Source organism: Orcinus orca, chromosome 1, assembly GCF_937001465.1.
Source record: "Orcinus orca chromosome 1, mOrcOrc1.1, whole genome shotgun sequence".
NCBI lineage: Eukaryota > Metazoa > Chordata > Mammalia > Artiodactyla > Delphinidae > Orcinus > Orcinus orca.
In genome coordinates, this window is record NC_064559.1 from 130,575,561 (window position 1) to 130,597,972 (window position 22,412).

A 22,412-nucleotide genomic window follows, 5' to 3' on the forward strand; every position below is an offset into this window, starting at 1 on the left:
TAGTTCTTGATCTCTGAGCCAAAGCTGTAAAACTGGAGTAATTACATGACTCTAAAGTGAGAACATTAAATGAAATGTAAATAAAGCATTCAACACAGTGCTTAGAACTGGTGGCTATTATTATTCATTCATTTAATTCAACAACTGAATGAGTGTTGAGCTTGGCACTAGGGCTACAATGTGAGTAAAAATATACTTAGTGGGAAGAAGAGTTATTAATCAAATAATCACAATTTCTCTTTGATTTCATTGGCTGGTACTCCCAGAATAATATTAAATACAGTAGTGATGTTAACAAATGTGGTCAGATTTGTACATCTGAACCTGGACAAACATACAGGTTTTATGTCTTCAAGCAAACTGAATAAAGAATGCTGGGTTTATAAAAAATTACTGTATAATTGTTCTCTGTAAGGAGTCCTTTAAAATAGTATGCATTCTTAGCACAACTGATTTTACTGATCCAAAATAAATTTACATACTATTAGAACATATCTGTCGTGTGAAGCAAGATCTGACGCAAGCTTTACACCTGTATATTATCTAACATCTTCCTTGTTTAATTATACAATTTCTGATAACACAATGGCATCCATATTGATGATCCATCTTCCTACCTGTCCCTCTCATTTCACAGTTCTTTGTAATTTGGGGATCCTACAGATTTTCATTTCTGTTTCACATTAGTCTCTCTATGTTCAGTACTACTTCCCAAATCTCAAACTTGAGCCCAGGGTAATTCAGTGGTTACTTAAGAGTAAAGCAGGGACTACAGCCTGGGATAAACAACTTTAAATCTAGTTTTCTTTATGTTATACTCTTTTGGCCTGGCTCAGATTCTCTGGTCATCTACTTTCATTGTTGTCCCTGCTACCTACTATCCTGGACCACTTCCTGCCACTTTTCCTCTGCCCTCACACCAATAATGCAGCTGACATATTAGCCTTTGTACTGAGACCAGAGAATATGATTAGCAAAACGGAGAGTCAAGAGCAGACACAGTCTTGCAAATTATAACATTCAATATATAGGATGGATAAACAACAAAGTCCTACTGTACAGCACATGGAACTATATTCTATATCCTGAGATAAACCATATGGAAAAGAATATATATATATATATATATATATATCACTTTGCTATACCACAGAAATTAACACAACATTGTAAATTAGCTACACTTCAATAAAATTTTAAAAAGTAAAAATAAAAATCAAAACCCAATTTGAGAAAAAAAAGAGTAGAGACAGTCTTTACGTACATGCATTCGTATTTTTAACATGAAAATCTCTAGAACAGTGCTAACCATCCCTTTGCATTTTCTCTCTTTGATTTCTTGGCTTTCTTTCCCTCAGGCTCATTTTCCTTTTTACTCTAGTCTCTTTCCCTTTCCTCTGTTTGAGACTCTTAACCTACCCCAGGAATGCAATGTAAGTGTGAAATCTAATCATAGGTCCCTCTGGCCAGAAGGAACTTCAAAGATCAGACTCTTTATTTACAGATGAGGAAACTGAAGCCTAGAGATTAAACTATTTGCCCAAGGTAACAGAGCTGAGTAACAGAGCTGAATCAAAGATACAAATGTCTTAATTACTTTTTCCTGATTTGCTCCTTCAACTAAGTACACTTAGTTGTTTTGCTCCTTCAAATCAGTACACTTAGTTAAGTAAATGCTCTCAGACTGTATTTATTATTTACAGAGCAAATGGACTTCCTGGCTTTAATCTAACCTAAAGAGATACTTAGTTGTTGGCATATTCATGGCAATAACTCCAAAGAGTGACCTCATGCTACTCTTAGCATAACTATGGTCTAAATACTGACACAATATAGTTATACCTATATATGCTCTATTATATTTTGGAAGAAGCTGAACTGGCCCAGAAAGAAATTTTACGGTTTATTTTCATAAGTAGTACTGGAAAATCTTAATATTTAGAATTAAGAAGTTATATAATAGCTAATGTTAGTATTAAAGCAGATTTTTATATGATAGTAAAATATTCCACATTAATCTAATCAGAAGAGTATCTAAGCTGCAAAAGCAAGAATATTCAGAAAATATGTACATAACAGCTGTTCTTTATTCTTTCTTATATGTAATGTAATTATAACATTGATGAGAGGCACTGAGTAAAGGGAAATGGTCAAGTAAGTGAATTCGCTTGCACATTAACATAAATTAGGCACTATTAATAACACTATTTTAATTTTACATGGCCAACTTTGTTCTTTTCATATCAGTTCTATGTGATTTTTATTTCAACCTCAAAAACTAGCTTGTGAGCAGGTAGGGTAGCTGTTACTAGCTTTCATTTCCAATACTGTGCATAGTACTTTGCATGAATACATAATTTCAGACTTTTTAAAAGAAATTCATGTTAAGACTGATTCTTTTTCACTCCTAAAACAGCACTGGAGTAAACCTTGTACTGCATAAAGATTACTTACAAATATTATAACTATGAAGTAAGTTTTTAAAGGAGACTATTAGAATTGTATTTGTAAAAATGTAATACAAAGGTATTATTATAAATGGACAGCAGTCTGTTACTTTTTGCTGTATTTCCAGCTCAGAAGTAAAATCTGACGCCCACAAGTTAGACAATCTAGAAGAAATTAACAAATCCCTAGAATCATACAACCTTCCAAGAGTGACAGGAATAGAAAATCTGAATAGACCAATCACTAATACAGAGGTTGAAACAGTAATCAAAAAGCTCCCCGCAAAAAACAGTCCAGGACCAAAAAACAGCTTCACAGATGAATTCTATCAAACATTCTAAGAAGATCTAATACTCAACCATCTCAAACTATTCCAAAAAATTAAAGAGAAGGAAACACTTCTAAACTCATTTAATGAGGCTAGCATTACCATGATACCAAAATTAGATAACGATGCTACCAGAAAATTACAGGCCAATATCCCTATGAACATGAATGCAAAAATCCTGAATAAAATATTAGCAAACTGAATTCAACAATATGTTAAAAGGCCCATACACCATGACCAAGTGGGATTTATTCCAGGGACACAAGGATGACTCAATATGCACAAATCAATCAACACGATATGTATGCCACATTAACAAAAGGAAAGACAAAAGTCATATAAGCATCTCAATAGATGCAGAAAAGGCATCTGACAAGATGCAACACCCGTTTATGATAAAAACTCTCAATAAAGTGGGTAAGAAAGGGGACTTCCCTGGTGGTTAAGAATCCACCTGCCAATGCAGGGGACACGGGATCAAGCCCCACTCAGGGCAGATCCCACATGCCACGGAGCAACTAAGCCTATGCACCACAAGTACTGAGCCTGCACTCTAGAGCCCGCAAGCCACAACTACTGAACCCATGTGCCACAACTACTGAAGCTCACACACCCAGAGCCCATACTCTGCAACAAAAGAAACCACTGCAATGAGAAGCCCGTGCACCACAAAGAAGCGTAGCACCCACTCGCTGCAACTAGAGAAAGCCCGCATACAGCAATGAAGACCCAACGCAGCCATAAGTAATTTTTTTAAAAACTTATAAAAAGAAAAAAGTGGGTAAGAAGGGATGTACCTCAACATAATAAAGGCCATATATGACAAACGTACAGGTAACATCATACTCAATGGTAAAAAAAAAAAACCAAGTTATCCCTCTAAGAACAGGAACAAGACAAGGATGCCCACTCTCACCACTCCCATTCAACACAGTATTGGAAGTCCTAGCCAGAGCAATTAAGTAAGATAAAATAAATAAAAGGCCTCCAATTGGAAAGGATGAAGTAAAAGTGTTACTATGTGCAGATAACATGGTTTTATATATAGAAAACCCTAAAAACTCCACACACACACACAAAAAACTATTAGAAATAATAAATGAATACAATAAACATACAGGATACAAAATCAATATACAAAAATGTGTTGTATTTCTATATGCTAACAATAAGCCACCAGAAAGAGAAATTAAGAATACAATCCTCAACAAAAAGAATAAAATACATAGGAATAAATTTAACAAAGGAGATGAAAAACCTGTACACTAAAAAACTATAAGACACTGTTAAAAGAAATTGAAGAAAACACAAATAAATGGAAAAACAGTCTGTGCTCATGGGTTGGAAGAATTAATATTGTCAAATGTTATTATCTAAAGCAAGTCTACAGATTCAGTGCAACCCCTATCAAAATCTTAAGGTATTTTTTTCACAGAAATAGAACAAAGCATTCTAAAATTTATGTGAAACCACAAAAGACCCTGAATAGCAAAAGCAATCCTAAGAAAAAAGAACAAAGTTGGAGGTATCACACCTGCTTTCAAACTATACTACAAAGCCACAGTAATCAAAACAGCATGGTACTGGCAGAAAAACAAATACATAGATCAATGGACTAGAACTGACAGCCCAGCAATAAGCCCACACATGTAACAGCAATAAATGTACGACAAAAGAGCAAAGAACATACAATGGAGAAAGGATAGTCTCTTCAATAAATGGTGTTGGGAAAACTGAACAACCACATGCAAAAAAATGAAACTAGACCACTACCTCACACCAGACACAAAAATTAACTCAAAATGGATTAAAGACTTGAACCTAAGACCTGAAACCATAAAATTTCTAGAAGAAAGCATACGCAATATGCCCTTTGACATCAGTCTAAGCAGTATCTTTCTATATATGTCTCCTCAGGCAAGGGAAACAAAAGCAAAAATAAACAAATGGGATTATATCAAACTAAAAAGTTTCTGCACAGCAAAGGAAACTATCAATAAAAGCAAAAAACCTACAGAATGGGAGAAGATACTTGCAAATGATATATCCAATTAAGGGGTTAATATCCAAATATATAAAGACCTTATACACTAAACAACAAAAATACAAACAACCTGATTAAAAAATGGGCAGAGGAGCTAAATAGACATTTTTCCAAAGAAGACATACAGATTGCCAACAGGCACATAAAACGATGTTCAATATCATTAATGATTAGGGAAATGCAAATAAAAACCACAATGAGAAAAAAAAAACCCACTATGAAATATCATCTCAGCCCTGTCACAACGACTATTAACAAAAAGACAAATAACAGGTGTTGGTGAGGATACAGAGAAAAGACAACCCTCATGAACGTAAACTGGTGTAGCCACTATGGAAGACACAGTATGGAGATGTCTCAAAAAATTAAGAACAGAGAAACTAACACAACGTTGTAAAGCAATTATACTCCAATAAAGATGTTTTTTAAAAAAAAAGTGCTTAAAAATGAAGTATGTTCTAGAGTCAGAACTACACAGAAAAAAAAAAAATTAAGAACAGAGCTACCATATGTTCCAGCTATCCCACTCTGGGTATTTATCCAAAGAATATAAAAACACTAATCCGAAAAGATATCTGCACCCCCATGTTGTTCACTGCAGCATTATTTACAACAGCCAAGATATGGAAACAACCTAACTGCCCATCAATGGATGAACAGATAAAGCAGATGTGGTATATACATACAATGGAATACTACTCAACCATAAAAAAAGATGAAATCTTGCCATCTGGAACAACATGGATGGATCTAGAGGTACTATGCTAAGTGAAATAAGTCAGACAGAGAACGACAAATACTATAAGATTTCACTCATCTGTGAAATATAAAAAACTAATAAACAAACAAAAACAAAATAAAGGAACAAACCAAACAAATTAAATATGTAGAGGGACTTTCCGGGTGGTCCAGTGGTAAAGAATCTGCCTTCCAATGCAGGGGACGTTCGTTCAATCCCAGGGAACTAAGATTCCACATGCCGCGGGGCAACTAAGCCCATGAGCCATAACTACTGAGCCCGCGCACCTCATCTAGAGAGGCTGCGTGCCACAAGCTACAAAGCCCACACGCTCTGGAGCCCACGTGCCACAACTAGAGAGAGAAAACCAGCACGCCACAACTAGAGAGAAGCCCACGTGCTGCAACAAAGATCCTGTGTACTGCAACTAAGACCCGACGCAGCCAAAAAATAAAATAAATATTAAAAAAAAAATGTAGATACAGAGAACAGAGTAGTGGTTACCAGAGGGGAAGGGGGGAGGGTGAAAAGGATAAAGTGGGTCAACTGAATGGTGACAATGGAAAATAAGGTTTGGGTGGTGAGCACAATGCATGGTATACAAATGTAGAAATATAGTGTTATACACATGAAACATGTTATAAATCAATGCTGCCTCAATAAAAATTAAAAAAAGAACTATTGTCTCTTTGAACCTCAATTTCTCTTGAATTTTACTATGCCTTCATTTTAGCATAGGAATTAAATTAATTACATGCTTATAAGTATGACTCATAAATTGGTTAAAATTTTGGACTACTGTTATTTTATCCCCCAATTAATGGGCTTAGTTTCCTTAATTTTCCCTCTTAAATATTCTTAAACATTTCGAGTATCAATACTGTTTTCCTTTCTGATGGCGTTAATGCGAAATGACTATTGATAGACTGGGTCTGAAGTATGTTTTCAGTAAAATATTCAGGGAGTAGTACCCAACAAATGGCTCCCTGAGATTTTTTAGCCAAAAGAATAAAAAAAAAGGGCAACACTGACCTCTGAGGCCTAACTGCTTATAAAGAAATTAAGAAGTCTGTTTCACAATATAGTGGGACACCTACAACAAAAGGAGGGAAGTTTCAGCTCTTTGTTAGTTATGCACCTCTTCCACTGCAGCATTTACCTGAAGGGTTTCCATGGTAACACAAGTAAGATTAATAATATCATGCACTGGAAGAAGTGATCAAGATTATGGATTTAAAAAAAAAGATTTTTTTCACAAGCATTATTTGCTCTTGTGCTAATTGGAAGTTTTTTTTTTTGCTAATTGGAAGATTTGAAATACAGTCTGGAAACTTTATTATGTGGAAACTTGTTGAAGAGATTTAATAAGCTGCTTCCTTAAATTAGCAGGTTTTAGAATTTAAAGGCCCTGAGAGACCCAGCTTGTAAAGTGCCCCTAGGGTCATCAGTAAGAAAGTATAAAGACACCTGAAGGGAAGTACACTCCAGTGCCCAAAGTGTGGAGGAATCTTATATGCATTATCTCATTTAACCTTCCACCCACAACTCTGTGACATTGGTGGTATTATCCTTATTTTATATAGAGAGAAATGAGTTCTCAGAGGTTAAGTAATTTATGAGGGGTACAGAGTGTCTTTCCATTTGACATTTCAGGAAAAAGACAAAAGCGTTATTGATTTGTCCAAGGTATTTAAACTCAGGCTGGTGCATGGAGCAAGTGGCTACTAGAGGTTTACTCATTTCTCCTTGGTAAACTGTCCTGAGTTCAGTAAAATCATAAACTGTGAAGAACTGCAGTGCTCTGGAGGAAAAATAAAAAGATTTAGGAAAGTCACAAATTTTGATGTATGAATCAACGGCTGCCTTTTGGAAAGCAAACCTCAGGATTTATCTGGATCACCAAGCACCTTTCCTGTCATCGTGACTGCATGAATTAAAGAAAACCTGAGCCAAAATTAAACTCCCCATTAGAAGAAATATTACTTCTGAGATTTTTGGAAATAGCTACATAAATCTCAGCACTCCCCAGGAACTTCTGAATGGCTAAATTCTGTGTAATATTTGTGTCTACCTGGCTTGGAAAAAGCATATTCTCTTTCATAAAATTGCTAAAATAAAAGCTGAAAGATGCAATATCTAAATCGCAGCATGGATTTGGGCCCTAAACATAATGCTGTAATCCTTGATAACAGTTAAACCTATGAAAAGTATTGAGGGGCTCTCACTTTTCTATGAATATAGTTGATTGCCTTCTTACTGCTTTTTTTTGTTATTGTTGTTTTTACAGTAGGTAGTTTTGTTGTTTTTACAGTAGTAGTTTTTTGTTATTGTTTTTTTACAGTAGGTCCTTGTTGGTTATCTATTACTGCTTTTTAAACTTACCATATATTCATTTGACTTACAGTCTAATGTTTACCATTGTTATCAATAAAAAACTAATGACCTGTATACATTAATTTTTTAACATGAAGTTCCCACAGTTGGAAGACTTGAATGCCCCAAAGTAGAGACACTTAACCAAGTGTCCACGTTACAAAGTATAGGGCATAATTCTCAGGCTATCTGGGGTGGAAAGCATGAAGAGTGAACAGCCAAGTGAAACTGGCGAAATTGGCCCTTGGGGAAACTGCCTGAGTGTCTTACTTGACCAGGCAGTTGAGTAGTCTAAGTAAGGCAAGGGGTTCCTGAACTTTTGAATTTCATGGACCAGTATAATTTCATATTAGATTTTGGAGACTGACAAAAGATTGTCAACCTTGTGTCTGTTTTAACATGTTTACTTTAACAAATAAAATACATCAATTAGTGCCTCTACTCTCCATCATTTTATAAAAGAAACAATTTAATAACCCCCAAGAGAAGATATAATCTCAGAATAAGACAGTCCTTTAAATTACTATGATTAATAGCTTACTTTTTTAATCACCATGTAGTACTTATTTTTCTCATTTTTTGCAATATTAGTGAAACATTTGTTATGGGACCAGCATTTAAGAATCAACAGTCCAAAGCAAAGATTCCCTAACACTGATCCTCAAATAAGAAGTACCTAGGGTGCTTTAAAGGTAATGAATTTTGGGCCTCATCCCAGACCTACTGAATCAATCTCTGGGGTAAGGTGTCCAGGAATTTTGAGCTATAGTTGGGTTTGGGGACATTGGTCCACAGTATATATAAACTTAAGTATGATTTAGGCATTCTTGGTAACAGGAATGTCCAATCTAGTCCATCGGGGCAACAAAAGTTCCAGACAGAAATCCTTTTGAGAAATCAAGTGGAGTGGTGCTTGGGACTCAGGTACCTGTTTATCTGGCAGATTTACTAAGAACAGTACATCTCACTTCAAGGAGTGAGGTCTACTAAGAACAGCAGGATGCCAGGAGCTTGAATGTTGGCAGGGACTAGGAAAGGGTAGTAAGGCCAGTTCTCCAGGGGGATTAAAATACTAAACACAAGCAAGATATTGGGAATAAACTAAGGCAAAAACCTAGGTTTTTAACTGGAACCACCATGATATATAGAGTGTTGTTACTTACATGAGTTACTGACTATTGCAGTAAGTCCCAGGTCTGGAGAATGCGATTTATTTTAAGCCCTGTGATTTTAAAGCTCTATAAGGATTAGCTAAGAAAGTATTTGACACAGTGTTTGTGCATAGTAAATGCGCAATAAAAATGTGTTGAATAAAGTCAATTTTTACTTTTAAACATTTTTTAAAACTCTATTTTTTGGGGGGCTTCCCTGGTGGTGCAGTGGTTGAGAGTTCACCTGCCGATGCAGGGGACACGGGTTCGTGCCCCGGTCCAGGAAGATCCCAAGTGCCGCGGAGCAGCTGGGCCGGTGAGCCATGGCCACTGAGCCTGCGCGTCCGGAGCCTGTGCTCCACAATGGGAGAGGCCACAACAGTGAGAGGCCCGCGTACCGCAAAAAAAAAAAAAAAAACAACTATTTTTCTTCCATGCCTAGAAATGATTTTGAGGTTCTGGGAAATGTACACAATTAAAAATAGGATAGGGTGATAGGTTAATATGTCACACTCATGATTTCAGCATAGGAACCTTGCCCTTGTTGAAAGAAACATTCAGAACAAAAGTAAGTAATACACACAGCTCTTTCTCAGTTATCAAAAGCTGTAGAAGAAAACAGTATTGTCTATGATTTTTTTAAGTCCCTAATATTTGATTCTGAAACACAGTTAACATTAAGTTTTTATAGCAGATTTACTTTCCAAATATTTTGTTCAGCTGGTATCTATAGTAATGTGTATTTTTCAGGTTATATATACCTGTTTATTTGGGGAGATCTGGCTGGCAGATGAAGGTTAATCCAGGATTGAACATTTGCCACCAGCAGTGTCTGCAGGAGACAAAATAGCAGAGTAGTCTAGAGTTCAGATCCTGAAGCCAGACCATCTGAATCTGAATTCCAATCCCACCTCTTACTGACTCTTGGATCTTTCTCAAACTACTTAATCTCTGTGGCTAACTTTACTCATCTGTAAAGTAAGGGATAATAATAATAACCTACCTTGTAGGGTTTTTTATGAAAAGTAAATGAACATGTGTAAACCATACATGTATGTAAGTGTTCAATATGTTAGTTACTTTCACTAATTTGGAACGATCAATACTGACTGTAGTTTTACAGAACCTTTAGACTTTTTTTTACCTGAATAAGAATTTTTTTAATTCTCATGAACATATAACATATTCAATGATGTAACAAACAAGTGTCAAACTTTCAATACATCAAAAATCCTGATCTTATTTTAAACAAACTTTGAAAGATTCTTTTTTTAAAAGATGGCATGTACCCCAACTCTAAGTCAACTTAAACATGCTACCAGACAAAATTAATAGTAGGAAATGCAAGCTGCCATGGCTTTGAACATCTGTACAAGTTCTGCATGCCAAAATGCAAAGCATTGACTAATCTGAGAACCTTTTGACTTTCAATTTTCCAAAGGAGATTTGTGTTGTTCCATGGTATAGATTTTTTAGGAAAAATGATTGTCCTTCCTTGAAACTATAGATACAGATTATAAATTAAATCATCCAGTGATTTTCATTTTTTTGTAGCTAAATATCAGATTTTTTTATTTTCATGTCTTTGTAAAACCAGAATAGTTTCTATTTGTAGACTAGTATTTGAATATTATCAAATATTTGAAAAAATATTGTCAAATTTTTTAATTATAAGCAAATCAAGTTGTTTTTCTGACTCCTACTTCTGTTCTTGCTAATGTCAAGGTATAATATAGAAGCTATAAAAGTACAGAAACTACAGAGAAACTTCATCTCCTAATAGCAAATATGTTAGTATTAGATGCTGACCAATCTTGTGGCTTTAACTGAGCACAGAAAAAGATTCATTCAGGGTAGTTAAGAAAGACTATTGCTCAGTCATTACATATGCGTATGTATACACTTTCTTTGAAGAAATTCAGATTTTTTTTAATTACAAAAACTAAATGGACAGGTTTAATGCTTTAAGAAGGAACTCCTAGCAGATTTCCTTGAGAATACATTGTCTTCACTCATTTCAAGTCAGTAAAAATCTATCTGGGCCTGCTATCATATTAGAGGTATATTCATCCAGTTCACTTAAAATGACTTAAATTCATAAAAATTAAGCTTGTATCCAAATTTTCATTAAGATTTAAAGACCAATCTGTTTATATACAGGTAGATATATGCCAGACTTGATAGATACACAATTTTTACTAGTTAAAAAACAATCAATCTACAGTACAATTCTCAACCGGGGTCAATTTTGACCCCTCCCCACCCAAGGGACATTTGGCAATGCCTGGAGACATTTTTGGATGTCTCAACCGGGAGAGGAGAGAGGGGGAACTGTTACTAGTATCTAGTGGACAGAGGCCAAAGATGCTGCTAAACCTCTTAGAATACACAGCTCCCCCTCCACTTCAACAAAGAAATAGCCAACCCAAATGTCTATGGAGCCATGGTGGGAAAACCCTAATCTACCCTTCTTCTAGAAGAGACTGAAAGCCCAGACATTATTTTAAACTACTTAAAAGAACAGGAATGCTCTGAAGAACTGACCTGTGTGGGAAGAGAAGGTAAGAGAAGCAGTTGTGCCTTCTATGAGCCCTCACAGATGTAAAAGACACATACATAATCAAGATGAAGCCAAAAGTTTTAAGTTAGACTTTTTAAAGGATGAAAATGGGGGTGATGAGATTCCGGGTAAGATGCTAAAGAGGAATGATAGCAGCCAAAACTTGGAACTGGAAATGAGCACTGAATGTTGAGAACCATTAGTGAGGGAGACACTTGACCTCCATGATGAATATTTTTGGTACGAGCAAACAGAATCTTAGAATTAAACAATTTCAAAACTGTAAGACATCCAGAGGTACTATTTAATGTTTCTGCCTCAAGATAAAAGAGATGAGAGGGGAGGGTGTTAAAAACAAGACAGCAAGCTCAAAACGGAGTTCCTTATGCTAGGCCCCAAGTCACCAAACCAAGACTTCACTTACAGTTTCAGACTATCCCAGAAATGGAATCTTAAACCAGTCAATCAGGAACTGCCTGATCAGCACAAGTTATATAATCTGCTTGACAGACCCCTGACATCACCTAAGGAAAGTAACTTTGCAATAACCAATCCACTTTTTTGCCTAGTATAACTTACTTTTTCCCGTTCCCTTCTACCTATAAAAGTCTCATTTTGTACAGCTCCTTGGAGCTCCTTTCTATCTTCTAGGCTGAATGCTGCCTGATTCATGAATCGTTGAATAAAGCCAGCAAGATCTTTAAATTTTACTCAGTTTTTTAACAGAGGAAATAATTATTTGGATTCCCAGGCATTCTATAATGAACTGAATAAAAGTAACCTTAATACAGTTAGCACTTTGTAGGAAGTCTGATTAGTTAGTAACCGCTGGGAAGAGCCAAACTAGTTACCTCTTTTCATGAGAGTCTTAGAATAAGTGAGTCAATGAGAAATAAGTCCCCATTCTGATATAACATCAAGGGGGAGAGGTCAGTAGTGAGTAGTCTCATTTAGTCATTTATAATAATCACTCCCTTGCAAGCACCCTTAACTCTTTTGTCCTTCTCTCACTTTGATGTACTTTTGATAAAACCCCAACCCTGGGAACTAGACAATATCCAGTTATCTAGCTCCTCCAGATGACCATATCCAGTCAGCTAAATGTTGCTGGAGGAAAAACAGCCATTCGTACTGCTTGGTGTCACCTTTAAATTTTTGATCACAAACCTCATGAGGGCCTTCAGGTTACCTTTCAATCCCATTATATTTTCCTGGTCTGTTCACTCTCCTACTCTTCACAATGACTATTTGCCACTTCTTTCTCATGAAACCTCCAGTACCATCCTTCCTTTCCTCATTCTCAGCTGTTAATCTAGATTCCATTTTTTCACTGGGAAAACTGATAATTACCTATAATTATAGGTATATAATTATAGATAACTATAGATAATTACCTCATCTTTGCATCATTAAACTATCAGCCTGTACTCTGCCTTCTCTGTTCCACTGGTCCCTGCTCCTAAGATCAATTCTTTCATTTGTGCACTGATCCCATACCATTTCTTAAGTACACTGCTTCTGAAATTATACCCTCTCCTGTATCATCATTTTCTCTTTCCTCTACATCTTTCTCATTCCCAAACATATATCCTGTAACATCATCCACATTAAAAAAAAAAAAAAGACAAAAACCAAGTAAGTCCCTTACTCCAAGCCCTCATATAGCTCCATTACTCTACTTCCTTTTTTAGCAATTCTTCCAAATAGTTGTTTTGTGTACTTGCTGTTTCTACTTCTCACACTTCCCACTTACTTCTTCTCACCCCCAAATGCTTTATTGTGTATTTTCTACAAACAAGAACATTCTCCTACATAACAAAAATGTAACCATCAAAATCAGAAAATTAACACTGATACAATACTACCACCTAACTCTCAGACCCTATTCAAGTTTTCTCCACTGGTCCAACTATGTCCTTTACAACAATAGGATCAAGTCTAGAACGATGTTACAATTATTGTCACGTTCCTTTAGTCTCCTTCTATCTACAACAGTTCCTCAGTCTTCCCTTATCTTTCATGACTTTGACACTTTTGAAGGTTCTGAGCCAGTTATTTTATTGAATGACCATTGATTTGAGTTTATCTGATCTTTCCCTATCATTCAAATTATGCATCTTTGGCTGGAAATGATGGAGTATCCTTCTCATTGCATCCAATCAGGTGGCAAATGACTTTAATTAGTCCCATTACTTGTGATGCTAACTGATCACTTGATTAAGAGGATAAATGCCAGGGCTTTCCTGTATAAAGTTACTTTTTACCTTTGCAATTAACTTTGAAACTATGAAATATTTTCTCCTCATCAAACTTTCAATTTATTCATTTATTTATTTATATCAGCATGAACTCATGGGTTCCTATTTTACTCCATGGACTATCATTCATAACCATCATTATTTATTTTGATGTTCAAATTGTCCCATATTTGGTCAGTGGGAGCCCCTTTAAGCTGACATCTGTTTTTTTGTTTTTTGTTTTTGCAGTATGCGGGCCTCTCACTGTTGTGGCCTCTCCCGTTGCGGAGCACAGGCTCCGGACGCGCAGGCTCAGTGGCCATGGCTCACGGGCCCAGCCGCTCCGCGGCATGTGGGATCTTCCCGGACCGGGGCACGAACCCGTGTCCCCTGCATTGGCAGGCGGACTCTCAACCACTGCGCCACCAGGGAAGCCCTGACATCTGTTTTTAACATATCCTCATCGTTCTTTGAACACTTCCTCACTTTCTAACACAAGATACTTCAGGCTCGTCTTTTACCTTCCCTGTCCCAGCCCTGGAAAGAGCTATTTCTCCAAGGAACTCTGGTTCCTTTTAGTGGAAAAAGATATTCAGAAGCCAAGAGTTGAATTTCATTGATTGCTATAGGTGTACCACTACTCCAAGGCCCTCTCAATGAACAGACCTTGAATACATGTACACACACATACACATAGGTAGACAGATACAGACATATACACACATTTACCTCTTTATCTATTTAGTATATTGAAAACCTTGAGTTCACGCCAATTACCTCCAATTCCAATCTAACACCACCAACTCCCTTTCAATATTTGTAATTCCCTTCTGCAAAGTGAAAAACCTGGCTCCCTTTATCCTTAATATATTTATTTACTCATTTAAATAATCCCTAATACGTAACCAATCTCCCTCTGTTACTGCCACTACTCCCCACCTAGATATCTTCCTGACTATACTCAGCCTTCACATCCTTGTTAGACTGATGCCACCGTCCCCTTCCCTCAGATTCTATTTTATATCCCCCATCTATCTCTTCCCTGCTTATCCTTAAATCAAAGGATTCTTAATTCATTTACTTTGCTTATTCTAGAACCAAAGTGAATTTGAGTGTGTTACAGATAGGCATTTTAAAAAATAAAGTTTCTCAGAAATAATTAGGAAGTCTGTGTCTATATGGTACTTAGAATTATAGAAAGGATGAGAATAAAGAAACAAAAGGTAGAATATTAAAAATAGATGTTAATGTCTTATTACACCTTCCAGCTTTCTGGGATAAAAATGTTTTAACCACAAAATGCATTAATGCAGGATATGGGTGTATATGGATGTCTGAAACAGAAATATGGATTTTTCAAACTAGACCAAAGTATTTCTTTTCTGCCCATCTGCCTTTACTGCTCAGGAAGCCTATGATTCTCAATTTTACAATGAGTTATCTCTTCCTTTAAATTCACTTATATTTACATTTAGATCATTTTTCCTTTACTCCCATATCTTAGAAGCAATAATAGCTTTGTACTGTAATTTATTTTTGTGTTAAGAGTATTTAAAGGTTTAGGACTTCCTGGCAGCACAGTGATTAAGAATCCGCCTGCCGGGCTTCCCTGGTGGCGCAGTGGTTGAGAGTCCGCCTGCCAATGCAGGGGACACAGGTTCGAGCCCTGGGCTGGGAAGATCCCACATGCCGCGGAGCTTGCGCCACAACTACTGAGCCTGTGCTCTAGAGCCCGCGAGCTACAACTACTAAAGCCTACGCACCTAGAGTCCGTGCTCCACAACAAGAGAAGCCACTGCAATGAGAAGCCTGCACACCGCAACGAAGAGCAGCCCCCACTCGCTGCAACTAGAGAAAGCCTGCACGCACAGCAACTAAGACCCAACGCAGCCAAACTAAATCATTTTTTTTTTTTTAAAGAGTACTTAGGGCTTCCCTAGTGGCGCAGTGGTTGGGAGTCCGCCTGCCGATGCAGGGGACACGGGTTCGTGCCCCGGTCCGGGAAGACCCCATGTGCCGCAGAGCGGCTGGGCCCGTGAGCCATGGCCGCTGAGCCTGCGCATCCGGAGCCTGTGCTCTGCAACGGGAGAGGCCACAACAGTGAGAGGCCCGAGTACCGCAGAAAAGAAAAAAAAAAAAAAAAAAGAGTACTTAAAGGTCTAATAAGAACGGAAAGAGCTTTATAGCTTCAAGTACACCAAGAAGTTTACAGAATGAATACATACAACCTATTATTTTGTAGATTAACATCTTTTCACATTTTTAAGATACAAATCTTGGTTGATAGTAACATAAGTAAATCTAAACGGGTTTTATCTGCCTCACAATTTTTACTCCAACAGATAATTCAGCAATTATTGCTTATAAAAAACATATAGTAAGGCAGCATATTGCCATATTTATACATGTGTTTCAGACTCACTTTTCCGCTAATTTTTCATTTATTCACCCAGGACACACTCACTTTGTATAATAGTAAACCACCTACTTCTCTGCATTTTCCCTATCATCACGCTACACCAAGCTACAATTACAATTACCTTTCTTGGAATACTTTAGTAGTTTCTTAACTGGTCTCTTCAAGTTTCTGGTCATCCTCTAATTCATTTTTCAATTGTAGCTACAGTGATCTTTTCAAAATGCAAAAAGTTATCATGTCAGACAATACAATTGTTAAGAGCACTGATTCTGGAGCCAAGCTACCTGGATTCAAATCTAGACTCTGCCATTTATTATCTGTGTCACCTTTGACAAACCACCTAACCTCTCTGCCTCAGTTTCCTCATCTGTAGAATGGACATGTGATTCTTAAATGATTATAAGGATTAAATGAACTAACAATGTAAGTGCTCTGTGAATGGCAGTCTACCTCATCAACCTCAACCACATCTTTATCTGTATCTTATTGTTCTAGCCATTTTGGAAGGTTTTTGTTTTGTTTCTCCCTTTTTTTTTTTTTTTTTGCGGTACGCAGGCCTCTCACTGTTGTGGCATCTCCCGTTGCGGAGCACAGGCTCCGGACGCGCAGGCTCAGCGGCCATGGCTCACGGGCCCAGCCGCTCCGCGGCATGTGGGATCTTCCCGGACCGGGGCACGAACCCGTGTCCCCCGCATCGGCAGGCGCACTCTCAACCACTGCGCCACCAGAGAAGCCCTGTTTCTCCCATTTGAGAAAAGGGCCACACGCCCTGATGTCTGAGGGCCTTTGCACAGCTACAGCCTCTATCTGAACTCACCCTTCTGCTCTCTCACATACACTTGTTGCCTCCTAGATCCTAATCATTTTTCAGATCTCTGTCAACATCTCTTCCACAGGGAGACCCTCCCTAGTGCTAGGTTAGGTTTTTATGTCACTATCACGGTAAAGAATGTTGCTCCTTTCAGTCATAGTACTTACTGCTTTGGGTGACTATTTGCCTAATAGCTATCCTTTCCACCATGCCTGTTTTTGCTCACATTATGTGCTTAGCTCAACACTCAATCATTTGTTCAATTAAATAAATGAATAATAACTGACACCTGTGCCAGGCATTGTGTGGCAGGCTCTTTTTTTTTTTTTTTTTTTTTTTTTTTGGCTGTGTTGGGTCTTCGTTGCGCAGGCTTTTCTCTAGTTGTGGCTAGCAGGGGCTACTCTTTGCTGTGGTATGTAGGCTTCTCATTGCGGTGGCTTCTCTTGTTGTGGAGCACCGGCTCTAGGTGCATGGGCTTCAGTAGTTGTGGCACATGGGCTCAGTAATTGTGACTCATGGGCTCTAGAGCACAGGCTCAGTAGTTGTGGTGCACGGGTTTAGTTGCTCCATGGCATGTGGGTACTTCCCGGACCAGGGATTGAACGCGTGTACCCTGCATTGGCAGGCAAGTCCTTAACAACTGCGCCATCAGGGAAGTCCTTGAGTGCTTTATACATTTCATTTAATCTCACCTGATGGCAGGTATTATTTTGCAGATGTTATAGTTTTTCGGTTTTGATATGTATTGTGATTCTAAATACAAAGAAAAATTTTAAATAGGTAGAGGTCACTTCACATTCTGCTCACTTGAGAAAACCCAAAATGGCCGCAGCTCTAGCCTCCACTGGAAATTAACAAGCTTTAGAACGCAATTACTATTCTAGGGCTCAAAAGAGAGCAGTGCTACTGTTCTCACTAATTTTAACTTTATTTCTTCAGTCTCCTTAATATCTATTTCCTACTGAGAAATTAGAGGTTCAGGTATCTAAGAAAAAAAGCCAAGTGTGGGAATGAGAGTGCTGTGGAGAGAGGAAGAAGCAGCTAGACACAGAGTTAGCAAGGTAGCTTGGGGAAAAAAATCCCCAATGTCTACCTACTATCTGAGAATAAAGTCCAAAATTTTTAAGAATTGCCTTCAAGGCTCTGCCCATCACCTTTCTACCTTCATCTCACACCACTCTCTGCCCAAACCTCTAAGCCCCAGGCAAACTGGTCTCTCAGTAACTCTAAAAAATAACTGACAGAATCACCTGGGTAAGATTTTTTTTAAAAAAACATACTCCACAACCCCACCGCAGACCTAGTAAATCAGAATCTCTGGAAGAGGGTACCAGGAATCTGTTTGGTTTTTGAATTGTTTTAAAAGAACCAGGATGTGTGAAGAACATTCCACAGAGAAGCCCTCTGACTCTTCAGACTAGGTACATCTATTATACATTTCCACAGTACTCTGTACTTAGCACTCATCACACTTGTAACAATTTGCTCAATACCTATCTTCCCTGATGGATGGTACACACTCCTTCAGAGCAGTGACCATGTCTGTGCTCCTCACTATTTCCCCCTCCAGAACCACACTCTACCTTTCATATTTCTATGGACCCAGTTGACTGCATCAATGGGTTTCCTTGCCCTCTAACTTCTCCTTGGGTTCAGTCAATAGGAAGCACAAGTAGGATGAAAATAAGGTTAAGGTTTTTATTCCTCCAACTCTCTTCCTGCCAGGTAAGTACAAATTTCCTATGTTCCTCTACTGAAGGCCAGAGACCCTATCAGGCAGCCTTAACTTACAGCTCCTGTTAAGGGTCTAGAAACTATTCCTTTTCCTTGCCCATTAAGACCTAAGTAATAACAGCTCCCAACTGTTACTAACTCCAGGGTAATGCACCATCCACCGTGATTCCCCTGACCAGGCTCACACCTTTATAAATACTAATATCTTTATTAAACTCTCCCATGTAGCCCTTTCAAGTGTGCTATTTCCTACCAGGGCCCTGATACAATGTCCATTCAAAGATATGCTAAGCTGAAGATGACTTACACCGTAAGTCATCAACAAATGTTTGTTGAATGTATGAATGACCCTCAGTATTTAGAAGTTGTTGGGTAAATTAGATCCATTAGAAGCACTTAAAAAAAAAAACGGCTTTGGAGTCACACAAACCTTTAGCTTTGCATGACAAAGGTTAACCTTTCTTATTAGTTTCAACTTCTATAAAATGGGAATACCACCACTTACTTCATAGAGCTGGCATGAAAATAAAACAATCTCTACCAGAATGCCTCACACACAGATATGTTCCAAATCCTCAGTTCCTCCCTTCCCCAAATTCAACTCTTTCAAAAAGACATTTGGCCAGAATTATATAAAATGGCTTGAAATCACTCATTAATTTATTACTTCTTAACACTTTCCTTTAAAATGACTTATAAAAATAACACAGCAAGATAATTTTAAAAGAGATGAAAAAAAATGAAGGAGACAGAAATTTAAGATAACAAGAATGAACTTGTAAACAGAATGCAAACAAAAAACCCTTTACACTTGCCGACAGTGAACCAGAAATCTGAATGTAAGTTTTCTAGTAGCAAGTTCAAAATGGGAAATGCGAAATAGTCATAGGAAACAGTTTCTATACAACAAAAAAGCTTGAAATTTCTCCCATGAGTCTCATAGAGGACACATTACAACACAGTGGACAATATTCTAAACAAAGTCTTTATGGTAAACTGGCAAATTATTCGGACCTTCAAAAATAACCTCTTTGCACATACACTGATGGCTGGCTTCTCAACCAAGCAATTCGATAAAGGTAGTGAGTGTAATATTCATGGCAAAGAATGAAGGTTCTGAATACAAATACCAGAATTCATATCCTAGTTCTGCCACTTACTATGAAGTAGTTTTAGACTGGACACTTCACCTCTCTGAGCCCCCAAAAGTAAGATACACTGCCTCAAATATACTAAGTATTCAATAATCATTCAATTATTCATAGTAATACTGCTGAAAGCAATATAATGGGAGTAGTAAGGGAATATGATGCAATCCAAGTAAAAGGAGTCTCCTAACGTCCTGGCTTAACATAAACAAAGATTTTAGAGCATGTAAAGCAATGGTTCTCAAATCCTGGTATTATCAGAATCACCTAGGGTGTTTTTCAAAAATACAAACTCCTGGGCTTCATTCCCAGATTCTGATACAGGAGGTTAGAGTAGGGCTTGGGAGTTTGTTTTGCTTACTGCCTTTAAATTCCCGAGATGCTCCTAATGGTCATGCAGATTTAAGGACTGCTAGTTAACAGCAATGTTTCTCGGCCCTGGTAAGAACCACAATCACCGACAAAGTCTTACAGAACTCCAGATGGCTGACCATGCATCACCCCCAGAACTTAATGAATCAGAATCTCCAAGCCAAACTGGCCAAATTATGAACAGCTGGCTGAAATAAGAATTATTGTTGCTGTTGTTCAATACACTGTAAAAAATCCACAAAATAAATCAATAACCTCTGGACTATCAGAAGTTCAATGTAGAAAGAGATCAACTTAACCCGGAAACAATTAGGATAGATAAGAAAAAACTAGGTTCTCAATCTAGAACAGAGTCAAAATACTAAGAAACAGAAAACAAAGATGTGGCTTTCACTAACAGAACAACTAACAGTCTACCTACAATACAATGAGTAAATAAGGACCAGTGCAGCATTTGTAGCCTTGCATCACTAAAAAAGAATATTGCTATTACTCTTCTTCGAACAGAACTGTAGAAAAGCCAAAATAGCATAGTTATGGACATTAACTAAATTCTGTAATAAAATTCAGAATTCAAAGTCATGCACAGGGGGTTCCCTGGTGGCGCAGTGGTTGAGAGTCCGCCTGCCGATGCAGGGGACACGGGTTCGTGCCCCGGTCCGGGAAGGTCCCACATGTCGCGAAGCGGCTGGGCCCGTGAGCCATGGCCGCTGAGCCTGCGCGTCCGGAGCCTGTGCTCCGCAACGGGAGAGGCCACAACAGTGAGAGGCCCGCGTACACCCACCCAAAAAAAAAAGAGTCATGCATGGTACGGAGCTTCAAGATGGCGATAGAGTAAGACCTAGAGATCACCTTCCTCCCCACAAATACATCAGAAATACATCTACATGTGGAACAACTCCTACAGAACACAGGCTCACCCCGCATCCGTACCCCTCCCTCCCCTAGGCCTGAGTGAGCCAGAGCCCCCGAATCAGCTGCTCCTTCAACCCTGTCCTATCTGAGCCAAGAACAGATGCTCTCAGGAGAACTACGCACAGAGGTGGGTCCAAATCTAAAGGTGAACCCCAAGAGCTGTGCAAACAAAGAAGAGAAAGGGAAATTTCTCCCAGAAGCCTCAGAAGCAGCGGATTAAATCTCCACAATCAACTTGATGTACCCTGCATCTGTGAATACATAAATAGACAACGAATCATCCCAAATTGACAAGGTGGACTTTGGGAGCAATAATATTTTTTTTCCCTTTTTTTCTTTTTGTGAGTGTGTATGTGTATGCGTCTGTGTGACATTTTGTCTGTGTAGCTTTGCTTTTACCATTTGCCCTAGCGTTGTCTGTCCATTTTTTTTTTGTTTTGCTTTGGTTTTTTTAGTATAGTTTTTAGCACTTGTTATCATTGGTGGATTTCTTTCTTGGTTTTGTTACTCTCTTCTTTCTTTTTTCAATTACTTTTTTTAAAAAATATAATTATTTTAATAACTATTTTATTATTTTATCTTATCTTATATTCTTCTTTCCTTCTTTTTTCTCTGCCCTCTTTTCTGAGCCGTGTGGATGACAGGCTCTTGGTGCTCCAGCCAGGCGTCAGGGCTCTGCCTCTGAGGTGGGAGAGCCAAGTTCAGGACACTGATCCACAAGAGGCCTCAGAGCTCCACATAATATCAAACAGCAAAAATCTCCCAGAGATCTCCATCTAAACGCCAAGACACAGCTCCACTCAACGACCAACAAGCTACGGTGCTGGACACCCTATACCAAACAAACTGGCAAGACAGGAACAAAACCCCGTCCATTAACAGAGACACTCCCTAAAATCATAATAAGGCCACAGACACCCCAAAACACACCACCAGTCGTGGACCTGCCCACCAGAAACACAAGATCCACCCTCAATCACCAGAACACAGGCACTAGTACCCTCCACCAGAAAGCCTACACAACCCACTGAACCAACCTTAGCCACTGGGGACAGACACCAAAAACAACGGGAACTATGAAACTGCAGCCTGCGAAAAGGAGACCCCAAACACAGTAAGTTAGGCAAAATGAG

General features: G+C 38.1%; 2 protein-coding genes across 4 annotated transcripts in view; both read right to left on the reverse strand.

Annotated features, from left to right (window-relative positions):
• Positions 1 to 22,412, reverse strand: part of FNBP1L (formin binding protein 1 like) — a 140,728-nt gene that overhangs the window by 98,171 nt on the left and 20,145 nt on the right. The gene's annotated exons all lie outside the window — the stretch shown is intronic.
• Positions 1 to 22,412, reverse strand: part of LOC117202352 (protein C19orf12 homolog) — a 102,520-nt gene that overhangs the window by 776 nt on the left and 79,332 nt on the right. The gene's annotated exons all lie outside the window — the stretch shown is intronic.